The sequence below is a fragment of the Triturus cristatus genome, chromosome 3_1 (assembly GCF_964204655.1).
Source record: "Triturus cristatus chromosome 3_1, aTriCri1.1, whole genome shotgun sequence".
In the NCBI taxonomy this organism is placed as follows: domain Eukaryota; kingdom Metazoa; phylum Chordata; class Amphibia; order Caudata; family Salamandridae; genus Triturus; species Triturus cristatus.
In genome coordinates this window covers 846117526-846134791 of record NC_140583.1, presented here as the reverse complement: position 1 = coordinate 846134791, position 17266 = coordinate 846117526, and the positions used below count along the sequence as shown (strand labels likewise).

The 17266-nt window shown below is 43.8% G+C and overlaps 1 pseudogene; it reads right to left on the bottom strand.

Annotated features, from left to right (window-relative positions):
• Positions 1-15502: 15502 nt before the first annotated feature.
• LOC146861165 (zygote arrest protein 1-like) overlaps positions 15503-17266 on the bottom strand; it is a 78092-nt pseudogene continuing 76328 nt past the window's right edge.

Sequence of the window (17266 nt, the reverse complement as noted above, 5' to 3'; positions counted from 1 at the left end):
TATTTTTAGATTTTGCGCTTCCTCTGCTTCTTCACTACACTCTGGTCACTGTACTACATGTGTGTAAGTACTGTTAGTATGCGTTTATACTAACAAATGCATCATGGTCCTAGGGAGGGCGACCTCTCAGGCGCAGCTCATACAATGTCTCGGGGTGTGCATTCGCTGGACATTTGTGTTTGCTATTAGAGGGCGGGTGCATGGCTTCCACCCTGTGATAGCAAATACGTGTTCGACTACTTGAAGCGAGAAGAGGAAAACCTTGTATCGCTGAAATAGACGGGATGCGGATTGTAAAAATGGAGAGAAAAGAACCAAAAAAAAGAAAAAACGGGGTCTCACCCGTTCTTTTAAATGAGGCCCCTGGTGGGTAATGTTTCATTGCCAATCCAATTATTGTATTGCGGGGACTCTGTAGGATTGGGGATCTTAATGTCACATGTGAATTGGGCGCAGAAGGGCACAGAGACGTTTTGCAGTCTAGGAGAGCGCCACCTTCCCGGGTATTGTTTACTAATTGTTCGGGGGTTCGAGGCCAACTTAAGTCCGGGGATCGCCATACTCCAGGTCTTTATTTAAATATGCAGGGTGGGCCTCGGCAATCCCTGAAGCGTCGGTGGTCCTAGGCAGTGCCTTATTTGTCTGTAATCACATGGGCAGTACTTATCGAGTTATAAAGTGATACACTCATAGAACTTTTGCAGTTGTACAATTACCCTGGCTTCATTTGTCTAACAGTTAGTTAGATTATGTTTGGTAGGTGCACTCTAATATTAAATAATGTTGTCTTTAAAATCTCCTATAAAGAGATGATTATCACAATAAATAATAGACAAGTGTTGTCAGAAAAATGAGACCTATACACTCAGTTATTTATTTAAAAAAAATAAGTAACCTTTATTAAAACAGAAATAAATACAAATGTAACTTTAATAGAACAGTATAATAAAAATAAATGTGGGTTGGACTCCAGTGGAAGCAGCAAAGGAAACCTGCAAGACAAAAATGAAACATAAGTATGTGTGCTATGTGGAAGAGGTAAAGAAAGCTAGTTTGAATGAAAGGACCATACTGAAAATGGAAGGGAGGGGGAGTGGGTGGAAGGGAGAAGGGGAGGGAGAGTCAAAAGAAGAAAGAGAGGAGGAGACAGAGTGTCGGCCTATTGCACTCTGTCCTTAGTGTTTACACTCCATCACCCATTTGTCTAGGACACTGGCGTCTGCGAGAAAGAGTATGGTTTAGGAAGTCCTTAAAATTAAATACATGAAGCCAGAGATTATGGACCACATTATGAAGGAAGGGCGATAACATTATCTCTGCTTTAGTGGCAGGAAACTGCTGCTAAAGCGGTGATAAGGGGTCGATAATATGCCCTTGTGAATTCCCTTAGAAGCTCAGGTTTTGGTGTGAACCTGGGCTTCTATGGGAATTCACAAGGGCATATTATCAACCCCTTATCGTCGCTTTAGCGGCAGTTTCCTGTCGCTAAAGTGGTGATGTTATCGCCGTTCTTTGATAATATAGTCCTACATTAGCTACGGGAAAATCACTTGCATGCACCTGTGCACCCAGGTGCTGTACCCCAACCCTTTTCCCCGCACTGTGCTCAATTGTAGGTCTTGCAGACCGAGGCTTCACTGCTCACCTGTGATCACTGGTGTGTTCCACGACGTGTTGGTGCAAGCTCTTAGTTCGGAGTACGTTTGTATGGTAGACCAGGTCTCCAAAATGGAATGGTGTCTTGATATTGCCATGGAAGGTGTTAGAATGCTCAGGGCATCATTGCGGGGAAAGCTCCTGCTCAGTCCGTCTTGAGCCAATCAATGGAATTTCTGTAAAGGGAGAAATAATGTAATGGTGGAAACATCTGGAGGTAAATGAAGGTTTATTTCAAGCTTGATAGAAAATAGGAGTTGAGTGAATCCTTCGTTTTTGAAGTACGATCAACTAACTGTTAGTGGTAATCGTGGTTCAAAGAGGAGTTGGAGTGCACGAGAATACACAAGATTAAATAATAATATGTTATGGCAAGGTTCACATACAAAGGAATAGAGCGCATGCTAGAAGCATAATGTTTGCGTGTAATGCAGTGGCGGGAGCCTGTGTGCATGTACACTTAGTAAGGAGCTCACTACAGTGCCCTAAAAGTCAATGCCACATGTCTGTAGGGCAGCGTTGCGCTCTGGCTCAGGTCTACAGTACGGTCCAGAAGGTCCTTAAAATTAGACTGATGTGACTGAATGAGGTCAGAGATCACATCATTACGGACGGCAACGTCGCTTTTTCGCACTTGCGCACTCAGGGTGATGCACCCCACCCTTCCCGCAGAACCGCCCTCAACAGGTGTCTGTAGGGCAGCGCTGCCCGTAGGCTCAGGCCTCCCTTATGGTACAGCTGGTCTTTAAAATGAGACAGAGATGGGACTGAATGAGGTCAAAGATCACATCATAATACATGGCAATATCGGTTATTCGCACGTGTGCAGTCTGGCTGATGCATCCCACCACTCTCGCAGCACCGTGCTGAAGAGGTGTCTGTAGGGCAGCGCTGCCCGCTGGCTCAGGCCTACAGTACGGTCCAGCAGGTCTTTAAAATGAGACAGAGGTGAGACTGAATGAGGTCAGAGATCACATCATTACGCACGGCAATATCTTTTGTTCGCACCTGCGCAGCGAGGCTGATGCACCCTCTCGCCGCACCGCGCTCAATTGGAGGCCCTGTGCACCTAGGCCGCTCTGCTTACCTGCTGTCATTGTTGTGTGAGCAAACACTACAGGCAGCAGTGCTCACAATTCAAGTGGAGTGTTGATTGTCGGAGAGTGTACACCTTATGGATCCCTTTTGAAGACAACGGAGAGTAGGTCTCACAACTTACAGCCAGTGTTATTGCCGTTCTTGATAATATGGCCCTTTAACTTAAGAAAGAATGAGAGAGAGGAAGAGACAGAGAGAGAGAAAGTGTGAGAGAGAGAAAGGAAGAGATGGAGAGGGAGTGTTGACACTGGAGAAAATCTTCGCAGCTCACCTTTCTGCCACCGGTGTGTGTCCAACCACGTGCCGGGTCATAGTGCACCCTCAAGTTTAGTGATCTGAAAGATAGTATAGAATTAGTAATTGCAGAGTACATACAACTGCACACGCATAATTCTCTGTTTCGCCTCTGCGCACCCAGGCTGCTGCATCTCATCAACTCCCACTGCAAGGAGGTGTCTGTGCGCTCTTATTCTCCCTGGGTGCTGTACCCCATCCACTCCCACTGCCCAGCGGTGACTTCCCATTCCTGCACACCCAGACTGCTGCACCCCATCCACTCCCACTGCCTGGAGGTGAGTGCCCGATCCTGCGCACCCAGACTGCTGCACCCCATTCACTACCACTGCCTGGAGGTGACTGTCCATTCCTGCGCACCCAGACTGCTGCACCCCATCCACTCCCACTGCCTAGAGGTGTTTGCCCGCTCCTGTGCACTCAGGCTGCTGCACACTATCCACTCCCACCGCCCAGAGGTGACTTCTCGCTGCTGTGGAAAGAAGCTTCTCTGCTCACCTTCTGCCACCGGCGTGTGTAAAAGAGGGTCCACCACGTGCCGAAGCAACCTTCTCAGGTATTGTCAGGATGGCCACGCATCATCACAGGTTCCACAGGCATTGAGCTCTGGTGGTGTTGGGGGGACGCCAATTCGTGAAACAAAGCCTGTTAGATAAAAAGCAAGATAAGATTGTGCGTTATGCGTCCATCAAAGGAGAGAGGAAGAGAGAGAGAGAAAGAGTGAGAGAGTGACACTGAAGAGAATCTTCGCAGCTCACCTTTCTGTCACCAGTGTGTCTCCCACCATGTGCAGGGACATAGTGCACCCTCAAGCTCCGCATCTGAAAGATAGTAGAGAATTAGTAAATTGTAGGAAAGTCCAGTATGCAGGAATGAAAAGACAGAGGCTGTAATTCTCTTGATGTGGATTGATCCTCAGAGCACGTCTTGTATGCAGCAAGTATAAAGCAAGAATGACTGAACCCCCGTTAATTTCTACTTCCCAACCTTCTCACATTTAAAACATAACATTCCCAAAGCGACGCGAGGCAGCCACGAGCTGTGAGAGGAATGTCACGCTTGTGTCTGCATGCTTCGATGCTCCCAACACACCTTACCTCCTGATTGCTAAAAAATGCAACACCAATACCTCAAACTTTAATAATGCGAGACCTATTGCATTGCAAATGCTTGTTCTATGAAAGAGTTCAACTTAAAGTGATATTGCAGAAACCCTTATGTAGGACACAGATTCTTTAACAGGAATAACACGAAGGAAGATATTAATTGCCACTATCTTAATCTGGACTATAATAACACTGCCCTCTCACAACCCCCTCATTAAAAACACAACCACCTGCACGGTTCCAACTATTTTTCCGACCGCGTTGTGATTCCGCATACCATTACTCCGCAAGTCGGAACAACGACATGCGGAGGGGGGGGAGGTGTTGGATTTAAAATCCAACACGTTCCCTATTATCCGCACAGACTGGAGTTGGAATAGTAAATTATACTATTCCAACATCCAACACCCCCCTCCGCAAGTAGTTGTTCCGACTTGCGGAGTAATGGTATGCGGAATCACAACGCGGTCGTTCTAATGACCGCGTTGTGATTCCCTGCAGGGAAAAAGACTGCGGGATAAGAACATACATTCGTTCAAGATGGATCCCTTCCTTGTTTCAGACTTGCAAGGAATTATATGTACAGTCTGTGATGCTCCTGCAGTCATATATCACTGAAAGATTATTGACTGACCACATCAGGTAGTATCCAGTGTCAAAGTAGAAGTGTAGAAGTGTCCCCGAGGAACACATTCCACTTTGGGGATAGCTGTGTCTACCATTAGAGGGAGCCGACAACAGTCCCAAGGACTACTACATGCCCCCCGACGCATAAGTCATCTTGTACCAGATTGTTTTGTAATTGCTTTGTAAGTGTGAATAGGTATAAGTTAGCCGAAAATAACCTCTATGACAAGAACATTCAGTGAATAGACTTCATTATACAGTTGAAGAAATAGACCAATTTAGGGTACCTGTTAAGACAAAGAAGGGAGTTAAGAACTCTGAAAACAACTGAGATTACTGGTGAAAGAGAGAGTAGCAACCTCTGTAGTAAGATGCTACTTCCTGTTCTGAACCAAAGGTGCCAGTGTAAATTAAATCACAGAAGGTAGACAAATGCAGCAGTGGAATGACCATTGAGAGTTGTGAAAAATCATATGTTTACTGTCCAAGGAACAGGCAAATACCTGTGGAATATAAAGATTTCATTGCTACATATGGTCTTTTCCTAGTTGTATTGTACAGATGAGTGTCTGGTGTCTTATCTTGTGTTTGCCAGTATCAGTGGAAGTGCAGATGTGGAAGTAAAGTGGTGGAGGGCAAGTAGAGAGTGAACCCTGCTCTTTAAGAGCGGTGGAACCATAGCAAAAGAACAGGGCGTGGCTTGGAGAGTTGGAGAGGGGATGCAGGCGGTGGATGTTGCCTAACTATATCTGGCAGAATGAAGAATATGCCAGTTCACCCCAGTTGTGCCAGCTTAATCACTTTGTATAACGTACCCTGGTGGAATTATGGGGGATATAAATGCTTCATCATTTCCCTTATTTTCTTGTGACCGTAGACACTTGTAACAATTGTTTGTACTGTGTTATGAAATAAAGAACAGCATCTGCTTCTCCTCCCAAACTGGTCCTCATAAGTGAAAGGCACCAGATGTGCTTTATCCAATCGACTTATGCACATTTTAAGTTGGCGATTGGAATCCTGTATTATTTCTTCCTTCAATCTTTGGAGACTGGATTGGTAAACATGTGTCATGTTCCTTGTGGGGCTGTATAGACAAATTGTTCAAAGTATATATATATATATTATTTACTGGCGGTCGCCAGTAGATAGTTATAGTTACAACCTAGTTTCCATAGGAAATCTGAAAATTCTATTTTGAATGACTTTGGCGCCGGTTGACGAATCCTCGCGAAATTTTCAAAACAAATGGGGCGCTCGGTTCAGCTCCTACCCTGAAAGTCTCGGGGTGATTCGTCAAGCAGGGGCTGAGAAAAAGGGGGGTCCCAAAACGCGTTTTCCCCAGGCATTTTTCCATAGGACCTTTAGTCGCAGCTACAGCCCGAACGGCTGAGCAGAATTACGTGAAATTTGGCAGAGAGGTAGCCATAAGGTCAAGGAAGTGCCTTTTGCAGGTCTGGTGTAAATCTGTTCAGTATTTCCTGAGAAAATAGCATTTAATAGCATATCAATATCTATACGCGCCCACCGTGCGCGCACGGTGCGCGCACCCTGCCGTGCGCGAGCGCAATTCTGATTGGTTGTTAGATGTCGGTAAACATTCGAATCGGTCGAAACCAGGAAGTGTCGGCCGCCATTTTGTCTCTCGCAGTCTGAGGGGGTGAAAAAAAAAGGTGGAGAACGTGAAAAGGGGGCAGAGTGGACAGTTCCTGACCCCCTTGCCTTGGTCTGGGGGTCACAGAAGGACCCCCAAGGGAGAAAAAAACATTTTTTTTTTTTTAAATCGCGAGGTGCGCGCATCGCGCGCGCACGGCACGCACTGCAAACAGTGGGAGCTTGGTGCGCAAAGCGCACCAAGCGCCCAAAGCGCGCGCACGGTGCGTGAAGCGCACGGTGCGCGCACGGTGCGCGCACGGTGAAAAGCCTGAAAATAATAATAATTAATAAATACATAACTTAGCATTTAAAAAAACGTACAAATTCACTGAAAAAACCATAGGTTTCACACACGTTATAGTTACGAATTAGCATTTAAAAAACCTTGCAAATTCACTTAAAAAACCATAGGTTTCACACATGTTATAGTTAGCTGGACATTTCACTTGTAAAAAACCAATGAAATTCCCCCGTTATAGTTAGTGCAGGCAACTATAACTCACGCGACCGCAATCCTCTGCTGATGACGTCAGATATTACATCACTGATGACATATGTGTCTTTATGAAAAATAAATATTTGTAATATATGTATAGCTAAAGATTAATGGAAGAAGACATGGGTAAATAAGTGTCTAAATACAGTGATGTAATATCTGACGTCATCAGCAGAGGATTGCAGTCGCGTGAGTTATAGTTGCATGCACTAACTATAACGGGGGAATTTCATTGGTTTTTTACGAGTGAAATGTCCAGCTAACTATAACATGTGTGAAACCTATGGTTTTTTCAGTGAATATATATATATATATATATACACTCCTCACTGTCCCCTTCAAACCAAGGAAACACTCGGACACTCGCTAGAAAGCAAATTCTTTAATCCAGCAAGCAGAACGACGCGTTTCACCTTTACGGCTTTATCACGCTCGTAAAGTCAACACTACACCATGTTTAAATACACCATGAAAGTAAGTTAACCATAAAAATTGAAAACGGACTTCTCATACTCGTGTAGCTCAATCCAAGTGTTAATGCAGTGGCCATTTTACAATGTTGTATATACATAAAAATACAAGCACGTTAATCCCAAATCCATACATGACATAGAAAAATGATAATTATTACTGTGAATTCATGATGATTTAAATGAAATACAGAAATCAGCTTATGAATCAATATACCTTCCAAAAAAAACGTTTCTTTACACAAACGGAATAATGTGAAAATAGCGTTACCGGATATTAGCTGTAAAAATTTGGAAAGAGGAAAACCACAACATATTCATCGTCCAAGTGGACAGTAAAGAACAAAAATATTGGTACATGCCGCATAATAAGCATAGTAAACAATGGCCACACTAGCTGCGTGTATGGGTCTCATATTGGAAGTGTGCCAAACAAACTCTAGAAAATAACTATCAACTCAAATATATAAGAGAAGACAGGAGAGCATTCTCTCAGGTTAATCTATCAACATGGTACAGATGCATTGAATAACATGTGCCTCGAACAAATCACGCCCAAGTGGGCTACTGTATCGACAAGAGCATATTGACAAAAGTCCACATACATATAGATCTTAGATAATCTTCAACTAAATAGTCCACACGTGAGAGAAGTATCTGAAAATAAACAAAATCTAGTTAAAATCATGAAAACCTCTTTACAGCAGACAATACATATACAATTTAATTGTGCAAATGCACTGCCAGTTCTTCACTTAGATTCAACCCCATAGGGGCCAGACTGCCCAAATCAATAATGTACCGAGATTTCAATTTTCTTAGTGACAATTCTCTATTGCCACCCCTTACACCCAGATCAACTGTGTCTATTACCACCATGCGAACCAGTGTGTTATCTTGCATGTGTTTGTCAAAGAAATGTCGTGCTATGGGATATTGTTTGTTGTTATTTCGTATAGCACGAAGGTGTTCCAAAACTCTTTTTTTCGCCTCATGTTTCGTGCTCCCAATGTACCACATGTTACAGGGACAGATCAGAACATAAACACAGTACGTGGTGTTACATGTAAGTTTCTTCTTAATTACAAACTCTCTGTTGGAGTTAGGTACCGGTAATGTGTTGCAATCACTGCTGTTTCTGCATGCTTTACATTTACGACAGCACCTGAAACCTGGTGTCCCCTTAGAAAAATTACTCTCCCGTTCAGTGATGTGATTGTGACTTAATAAATCTCGCAATGATCGTCCTCTCTTAAAGGTAATTTGGGGGTTACTAGCCAAGTCCTTTTTGAGATGATCATCAGTGAGCAACACATGCCAATGTTTTATATGCATACATATATATATAAAACTTCAGCAGGCAGCGTTAAAAGTAAAATCCTCATATCAACACCGTAAATAGCAAGCGTTAGTTCACGGTTTGTGTACTAGCTCCGTTGAGATGAGGCAGGTTAATTGGCACAGGGCACTTATCCGGATCGTATGTAAGCTGCTGTGTAGAATAATGCTTCGTCTGAGCCCCCTGATATGTCTTTCTCAGATAATGATGAATGCAGAGATCTCCGACAGCCCTACAGAAAAGAAATGTTACACTTAGCTAGCGGACCACGGAGAGAGACAATGCATTTCTTGTTGTCGGCAGAGATAGGTTCCTTTCATTAGTTTATTAATGATAACCCATTAAAACAATTATTACCGAAGCTTCCTTTAACGGAATGTGTGCTGTAAACCTTACAAACAGTAAAGGGTGCTGAAAACAGCTCCGGAACCTTACTGTTCTAATCATTTCTTGTGTGTGTACAGAAAAAACAGCATTCAGGATGCCACATGTTTGTCTGATCTTGCTTACCCCAGCTAAGAACGTATTTATCTGTAATGATGACAAGTGAGAGCCTCCTGGGAGAGAAAATAGTGTCAAATTGCTTCTCAGCTTAGAAATGTTTCCCAGAGCCGCAAGGGAGTTGGTGCTGCTGAAGCTGTCTAGTTTTGCACCTGCACTTGTACCCTGGCACCATCAGAGCACAGGCAGGGACGTAACATCAAGCATAAATACGGCTTATATGCTCCAGTTTTGACTCACGATGCACCTTTTTTCCCCAGACTTTTCCTTTAGCACTAAAATATGGTAGAACGGGCAGCGGAACACTTCGCAGGTAACAAACACTACAGAGTAACAAAAACTACAAATGTAGGCCCATATTTACCGCGGGCATGCGTTGGCCTTGCGTCACAGGCACCAGGGCGACGCAGGCAGTACGTCAAATCTATCAAACTAGGTAATAGCACAACTGCGTCGTTTTTAGGGAACTGCATGGTGCAAATGCTGCACTGACTGCCTGCATCACACAGCAGATAATGTATGCAACGTAGGCGTTCCCTCATGAATTCTAACACAAATGTAACGCAGTGGAATTTATTATTTTCCACTGCTTCACGCACCATCATGCAGTGTAAAGCTATTAAAGAAATGCGTCAGAATGCTTTGCATCACCAGCGAAGGTGTAGGAAATGACACAGTGACTTCAGTATAAAAAGTTTATCACCACAGTACACTTTGGCATGCTCAACTACGCAATGGAAGTAGTCATATTGCAATTGAGAGTAGGTAGGAGACAACCAGGAAGGCAGTGTGTATCCTGTCAACGTATATGCCTCTTTGATCTCAGGGAGGAAGTGGTCATCCTGTTCTACAGACTGAAGAAGAAGAGTACCATGAAACTGTTGGCGAAGATACTGCCATGAGCAGACTGAAAGTCTTACTGTTTCAGTAAGGCTTTCAGTCTGCTTAGGGCATCAAAGTGCACGTTCGAAAGCTTTATCGAAGGCCAAAGCGTCGCCTCCCTACCTGTACGGGCAGGTGGAAACAGTACTTGTGTACAGCAAGTGACCACAGAAGAAACCGTGACAAGATAGGCTATGCCCAGTCTCATACCGCAGAAACGTTGATTGTTGATTGAGAGTAATCTGAAAGCCAAACTAATCATGCCCGCTGGAGAACCTTTCCAGTAGCAAGATAAGTTTGCTACGGTAGCTTTACAAGCCATGTCAAGCAAAACTTCCTTGCACACTAAGGAACCATTTTAAGCATTCTTGCAGCCAGAACAGCTGAGAAAAACTTCAGTTTCCTTATCGCGACTCTGAAATTTGAAAGGTAATTCTCACTACTTACGTACATACCCTTCCCCTAACGCGTCATACCTGGTGACTTGATGGTGATCTAAGCAGTATTGGGAATAAAATGTCGAAATCGGCATAGTAATGAACCTGTGGATTATCCAATCCCGGAAGGTGTTTCAGCAACAGTGCTGGTAGCTTCTCTAATTTCTCAATGTGTAACCTAGTGTATGTCGCATCTTTGCGTGCCATGAGTATTTTAAGTTTTGTAAGTTGGTATGGTGAAAACAGGCTTGTGGCATTAATATGTCACCATGGTAAGTGACCAGAATGAAGTGTCTGAAGTGTCCAACTCAATATCAGGATGGATCTAAGTTGCGACTGCCCATGTTGTGACGCAGACATTTCATGTAGTATAATGTCTATTGCCGATGACACTGAGGAACCTGCTGAGAAACTTTCCATATTTCATTGTATATTGCATACAAGAAGCGTTTTTGATGTGGGTTTCAAGGACTTAACAAGAATTCCAATAGTTACAAGTCATCGGAAAGAAGGGACAAGTGTTGTTTCACCTGGGACAATGTTGAGGTTTTTAGCCAATCAAGGCACAACTTCCCAAACAGTTGTTACCACCCCAGAGTGTTCTATCTGCACGCAACGTGGGTCAGACCTGCTGATCTTAAAGCCCACGTGTTACCTAGGAACCGTGCTTGATATTCATTAGTATCTAATGGCCAAACTAACTATCCACTCCAATTGGTTCTGACAAATTTTACATGCCATTGCATAGCATGATGTCTAATGTTCCTCCTTGTATTTTGTAAACTACTGTTAGCTTTCAAAACGTGCAAATGTGGGAATGCATGACGTGTTCAAATTCTAGCTAACCCAAGACATGATATTTCTTGCACAGATTTGTTCAGGGAAATCATCTTTTGTGGTGTAGGCATGCTCTAAACAAAGCCTCGTTCCCCTGAACCTGCCAAGCTCTTGTCCTCCAAATTGACTTGACATCAATAGTGTCTCTCCAAAAGTCAAACCCTTGTGTGGACAACTGGGAAATAAAGTAAGCAGAATACATCAGCTTGGTGTTTGTTAACATATTTTTCTTTGCAGGTGATGGTGCAAACTTATAATAATAATACACTGGGTCTAATGTATCATAACCAGAAAAATAAGTAAACATCTGCAAAAATGTTTATGAACTACCACGTGGTGGTGTAGGGCAATGTTTCTATTGTGTGCAATTAAAAATAACACATGGAGTACTTTCTTTATGCTAAAAATGATGACCGTAATGTTGTAAACAAAACATGCCATCATAATTAGATTTGCCTTTGTACAGTTCATCAGATGAAATAACAGTGGAATGCTCTAGATCTTCTAGCATTTAATGCACTGGATCAATATCCTAACCATCAGCGATAGTAGTAGGGGTAATGATATAGTTTAATGATAGGAACAGGACAGTCCTGATTGCTACTGGTCCATATCTTTAATAGATGCTATGGCTAAAATTCTGGGTAGGGTACTGCTGGATAAGCTTGAATGCTGGGCTCATGAGAAGTGCTGTGCAAACAAATGAAGGACGGAACCCTGACCAAATCAAACATTCACCCCCAGTCAAGCGATGTGGGTAAAATCCATTGTTCTTTTGCTCACCATGCCACCCCAGCTTGGACCTAGCCAAATGCAAATCAATCTTGATGCTTCGCATCATGAGAACAGTCCAGGCAGAACTGCCAAGCCAGGTCATCCCTGGACGGGAAACAAGCATCCCTGGACCGGTTTCATGGTATCACCCCTCATTAGTCAGGCCAGCTTGAATCCAGAGGGACAGCGAGCAAGGGACCCACGTCTGAGCATGCCCATCCAATTTAGGGCAAAAAATGCAGTGCAAACAAATGATGTATGGAATGCTGAACAATTCAAACATTCACCCCCAGTTAAGCGATCTGGGTTAAATCCATTGTTCTTTTGCTCACCATGCTACAACTTGTACTCACCCATAAGCAAATTAGTCTTGACCCTGCTCCTCATGGGAAAAGTCCAGCCTTAACTGCCAAGCCAGGTCGTCCCTGGACCAGAAACAAGCATCCCGGGACCGGTTTTGGAGTATCGCCCTTCATCAGCCAGGCCAGCTTGAATCCAGTGGCACACTGAGCAAGGGATCCACGTCTAGGCATAACCATCCCACTTAGGGTGAAAAATGCTGTGCAAACAAATGATGGACTGAATGATGAACAACTCAGACATTCAGCCCCAGTCAAGCGATCTGAACTAAATCCATTGTTCTTTTGCTCACCATGCCACCCCAGCTTGGACTCAGCCATATGCAAATCAGTCTTGCACTCACTCCTCATGGGAACAGTCCAGCCCAAACTGCCAAGCCAGGTCCTCTTTGCACCGGAAACAAGCATCCTGGGACCGGTTTCGGGGTATCACCCCTCATCAGCTAGGCCAGAATGATTCCAGTGGAACAGAGAGCAAGGACCCACGTCTGGGCATGCCCATCCCATTTAAGGTGAAAAATGCTGTGCAAACAAATGATGGGCAGAATGCTGAAAAATTCACCCACAGTCAAGCGATCTCGGTTAAATCCATTGCTCTTTGCTCACCATGCCACCACAGCTTGGACGCAACCATATGCAAATTAGTGTTGACCCTTCTCCTCATGGGAACAGTCCAGCCTTAACTGCTAAGCCATGCCCTCCCTGGACCAGAAACAAGCATCCCGGGACCGGTTTCAGGGTATCACCCCATATCAACCAGGCCAGCTTGAATCCAGTGGCATATCCAGAGCAAGGGACCCACTTGTGGGCATACCCACCCCACTTAGGGCAAAAAATGCTGAACAAACAAATGATGGATAGAACGCTGAGCAAAATCAAACACTCACCCCCAGTCAAGTGATCTGGGTTATTCATTAGTTCCGCCCTCTGAGCCTTTTGTACTGCAAATCTGCAAATGTGTAAGTAGCTGTCTTTAAAGGTCTGTATTCTAATTCTAGACAACATGAATGATCTGGTTTCATCATGGGAAATAAGGGATTATTCATTGAAGAGGTGCAACTTTCTATTTACACCATGGCATTCAAGTTGTTGGAGAATTTCCCTAAATAGTTTTTTAGCCTAATTTTTAATGGGGAATTATCTTTGAGGTTGTGGGGTTGACCTCAGTGGTATTTCATGATAAGGAGAACTGTTATTCCACTCCACATGGTTGTGATATAATGCGAAAACCAGTGCTAACACCCACTCCTGGGTGTATGAAAGTTAACTGATTCTGGGATACGTTCAGAAAAAGCAGGTAAAATGATGGTTTCTCCGTTTGGGCAATCAATCACAAATTCAGGTGTCTGATCCTTTTCGGCCAAAGAATATCATAACCGAATGACACGTCCTTCCAAAAGAGAAAATTAATATTCCTAGATACATCTCCCTCTAGCTGGAGTTGTATTTCGTCCAAACCATTTGGGACACTTATCCTAGTATCCTGTGTTTCAACCTGGATATTTTAACTCAACGCTGCTCCCACCAGACATTCCATCAAGTTCCGGTGAACTATCGTGACCTCTGCCGCACTGTCCAGCATGGTCACTGCCCATTCCCCGCTCAGAAGTAGTGTCCTCAATATCCACCGCATGCTTGACCTTCAGTCCAGCTACCTTCTTCTGTTTGAATTGAGGTTTTGATGTTTTATGTTTGTCTTCTGATGTAGTCAGATGAGCATTGTGACTCCTTCGGTTTCACATACTCCTCTGATCTGCGCTCTGACCGTCCACCTCTATCCGAATGTTTTTCAGATGACTCCTGAAAGTAACGAGATGGAAGTATATCAGTATCCTGATACCTGACAGGTGTCTAAGATTATCATGGTTATGCAGGGTATAGCACTTCTCAGTGACTTCCTGCTGAGGAGACCCAGCCCGCAATTCAGTTTTGTCTTTGTTTTTCTTATTGTCCAACTTCTTCTTAGTAGAAGACTTAGGTGCTTACTTAGAGTTATCCTTCTCAGAATTATTGCTTAGTTGTCGTTTACCAGGTCTGGCGCTCAAATTATCTCTACCTAGCGTTGCATAGGTATTCTCGATAATTTTAGGTAATTCACGTTCCTATTGTCCCGCAGCCAAATCCCTTAGACTATGGCATATAGCCAATGCTGCTGCTTCCCCTTGTATGTTATTTAACATAATGGCGGATACTGCGGCAAAACTGCCGATCAGTTTCATCCCCAAATCCAGGGCAGGTGCTGCCCTGTACTCATTCTGCATCTGTTTAAGGACCTCTGGCAAAAATGCTAATGAATGGGTGCCATGTGTCCGGTTATATACTGCAGCAAAAACTGTACTCCAAGTGATGTAGTCTTCTACTAGGGGAGCCATCCCCATCGGCAAGCAAATTGTTAAAATCCTGTGTTTTTCCTGTGGTCCTGTATGGGGAAACACCGCTTCAAGCTGACTTGTCTTTTATGCAATCCAGAACGGAACCTCCTCCCATCTGATGGGAACGTTACCCATGACTGCATTTAGTGTTTGTGGACGGATGCCTGGTTTAGCCAAGTTGTGGTTGTGCAGATTCAGCAGTCTGCACAGGATTTAATGCTGAAGTTCACTTAATGAACTGTGTCAAGCATCTTTATATTGTCACTAAATGTTTCTGAAGTCTAAGCAATTGTACTGCTGATAAATTATCAACATCAGGATGTAGTGTGCAACCGGCTAAAACTGGCCATGTTGCTCCCTCATTGCTAAGGGGGCCAGTCTAACATTTTCTGTTGTGTGTAGTAGGTGCCTTCAAACCAATTTCTGTGCTCTTGGTTTGTTGTAGGTATTTCTATTTCTTCATGTGTTGTGCAGTTGTTAGGAACTTCATCTTGTGCGTAGTTGTGGAATACCCTTGTCGTGTTGTCTGCTGCTGGGAATGTACCCCATGAATAGAATACTTCTGTCCTATATGCTTCGTGTGCCTCGACCATGAAGGTCACATCTCCACCTGTAAGTGTGAGACCATGTTGTAATAGTTTCTGACTAACCATATGTCTACAGTTCTTAGCAATGATAAGGGCTGCAGGGTTTTCTGTGTCAGACATAATCTGAAAATGGAAATCAGAGAGGATAACGCAATGGGAAAAACCCTTTGAAAAGTTCATGCTTGAAAAACATGCAGCCAATACATAGGGGGGGGGTTACCTACTCAGTTGAAGAGGATATTCCCTACTACCACAGACATCTCCAGTTAAGAGGTGTGTGGGGTTCTCTGGGTATGCACGCGAGAACTACTCAGGCAATCCATTCAATAAGAACCCAAATTACCAACGTTGGTAGTGCCATGTCATAGGGTTTCCCCTGACTGAGAAGGAACTGTTTGTTTATTGGAAATCATAAACATTGGGAGGGTGCCAGACTGATTCCATGCACTCCCTCACGATATGTTGGCCTATAGACCTGCCAGCTCACAGTGCAAATGGTTTGGGCAACCTCAGAACATGACAACCCTGACTCCCCAAGGAATATTGGTAACAGATCTAAAACCTTTTTGCCCCAGTCACTCGTGCTCTCTCAGATAGGTACATAAGAAATACACAAAGGGGCATATTCAATATTGATTGAACCATTGCAATTCTTGTATAAAAATATATGCACTGCAATAATTCCTAGACACAAGCAAATAAAAGTCATTAGCAATACAAGAGCAGTGAAAAGGATAAATGATTTCACCATTGTGCTAAAACAGTGTAAATATGCTGGCAATAAGTACTGCATGTAATGTACCCCTACTACGCGTTCCCTAACCTTGTTGCCTAGGGCAGGTGTTCTGTCAAGAATCCCCTATTGGATTATCTAACTCCCCATTGCCTGAAAGCAAGGTATTTATTTCCCCATCTTGGTCACAAGTTGGTCATCCCTCTTCATTGAGGGAAAATGGGAATCAGCTGGGCTGAGACTCCGACACAACAATGACCTCGCAATGACAGCAGGGTGTTCTTCTAATTTAGGCATGGAAATGCGTGTGTATTTAGAATAACATCATCCATGCTTCTGTGTCGAGGCTTGAACTGGGCTGACATTGTTTATTGTCTTGGTGAAAGCCACGTAATTTCAAGGACAAATAACAAACAACAGGCCTTGTACGAAGTGTTCAAGGTGTCGTGATAGTGTACTTATGAAGTGGGATTGTAAGCAATGTGGTTTCAGAGAAATTAATCCTGCCCTTTCATGCAAGCAAATGTGTGTCAAAAGTCATTGTGTAGAAAAGAAGTCAACTTAAGAACACATGTACATGTAAAATGGCAGTGTTTCTTCCCGGGCCTAACCTAGCCATGTGGCATACTTTTTCCACTGCAATCTATACCATTTGGGGGTAAAGTGTTGGCCACTAAAGGGGTGACATTTACTATTCCTACTCAAATCTATACAAATTTGAGGAAGGTGTTGGACACTAAAGGGGTGAAATTTACTATTGCCACTAGAATTTAAACCAATCTGGGGAAGGTGTTGGACATTGGGGTGCCGATCACGAGCCTGCAAAAACCGGGTACGAACCGTCGGACGGAGCACAATCTCCGCCCGACGCGTACCCGGTCGTCAATTTTCACAAACAAGGAATTACGATTCGCACGGGTACACCATTACCGTACGAATCGTAAAAAAGCCCGACCGAACAAAAAAACACCTACCAATGCGATCCGGGAAAGCGCCGACCTGACGTCGGGACGCTCGCAGCCAGCCATTCACGACCCAGGAA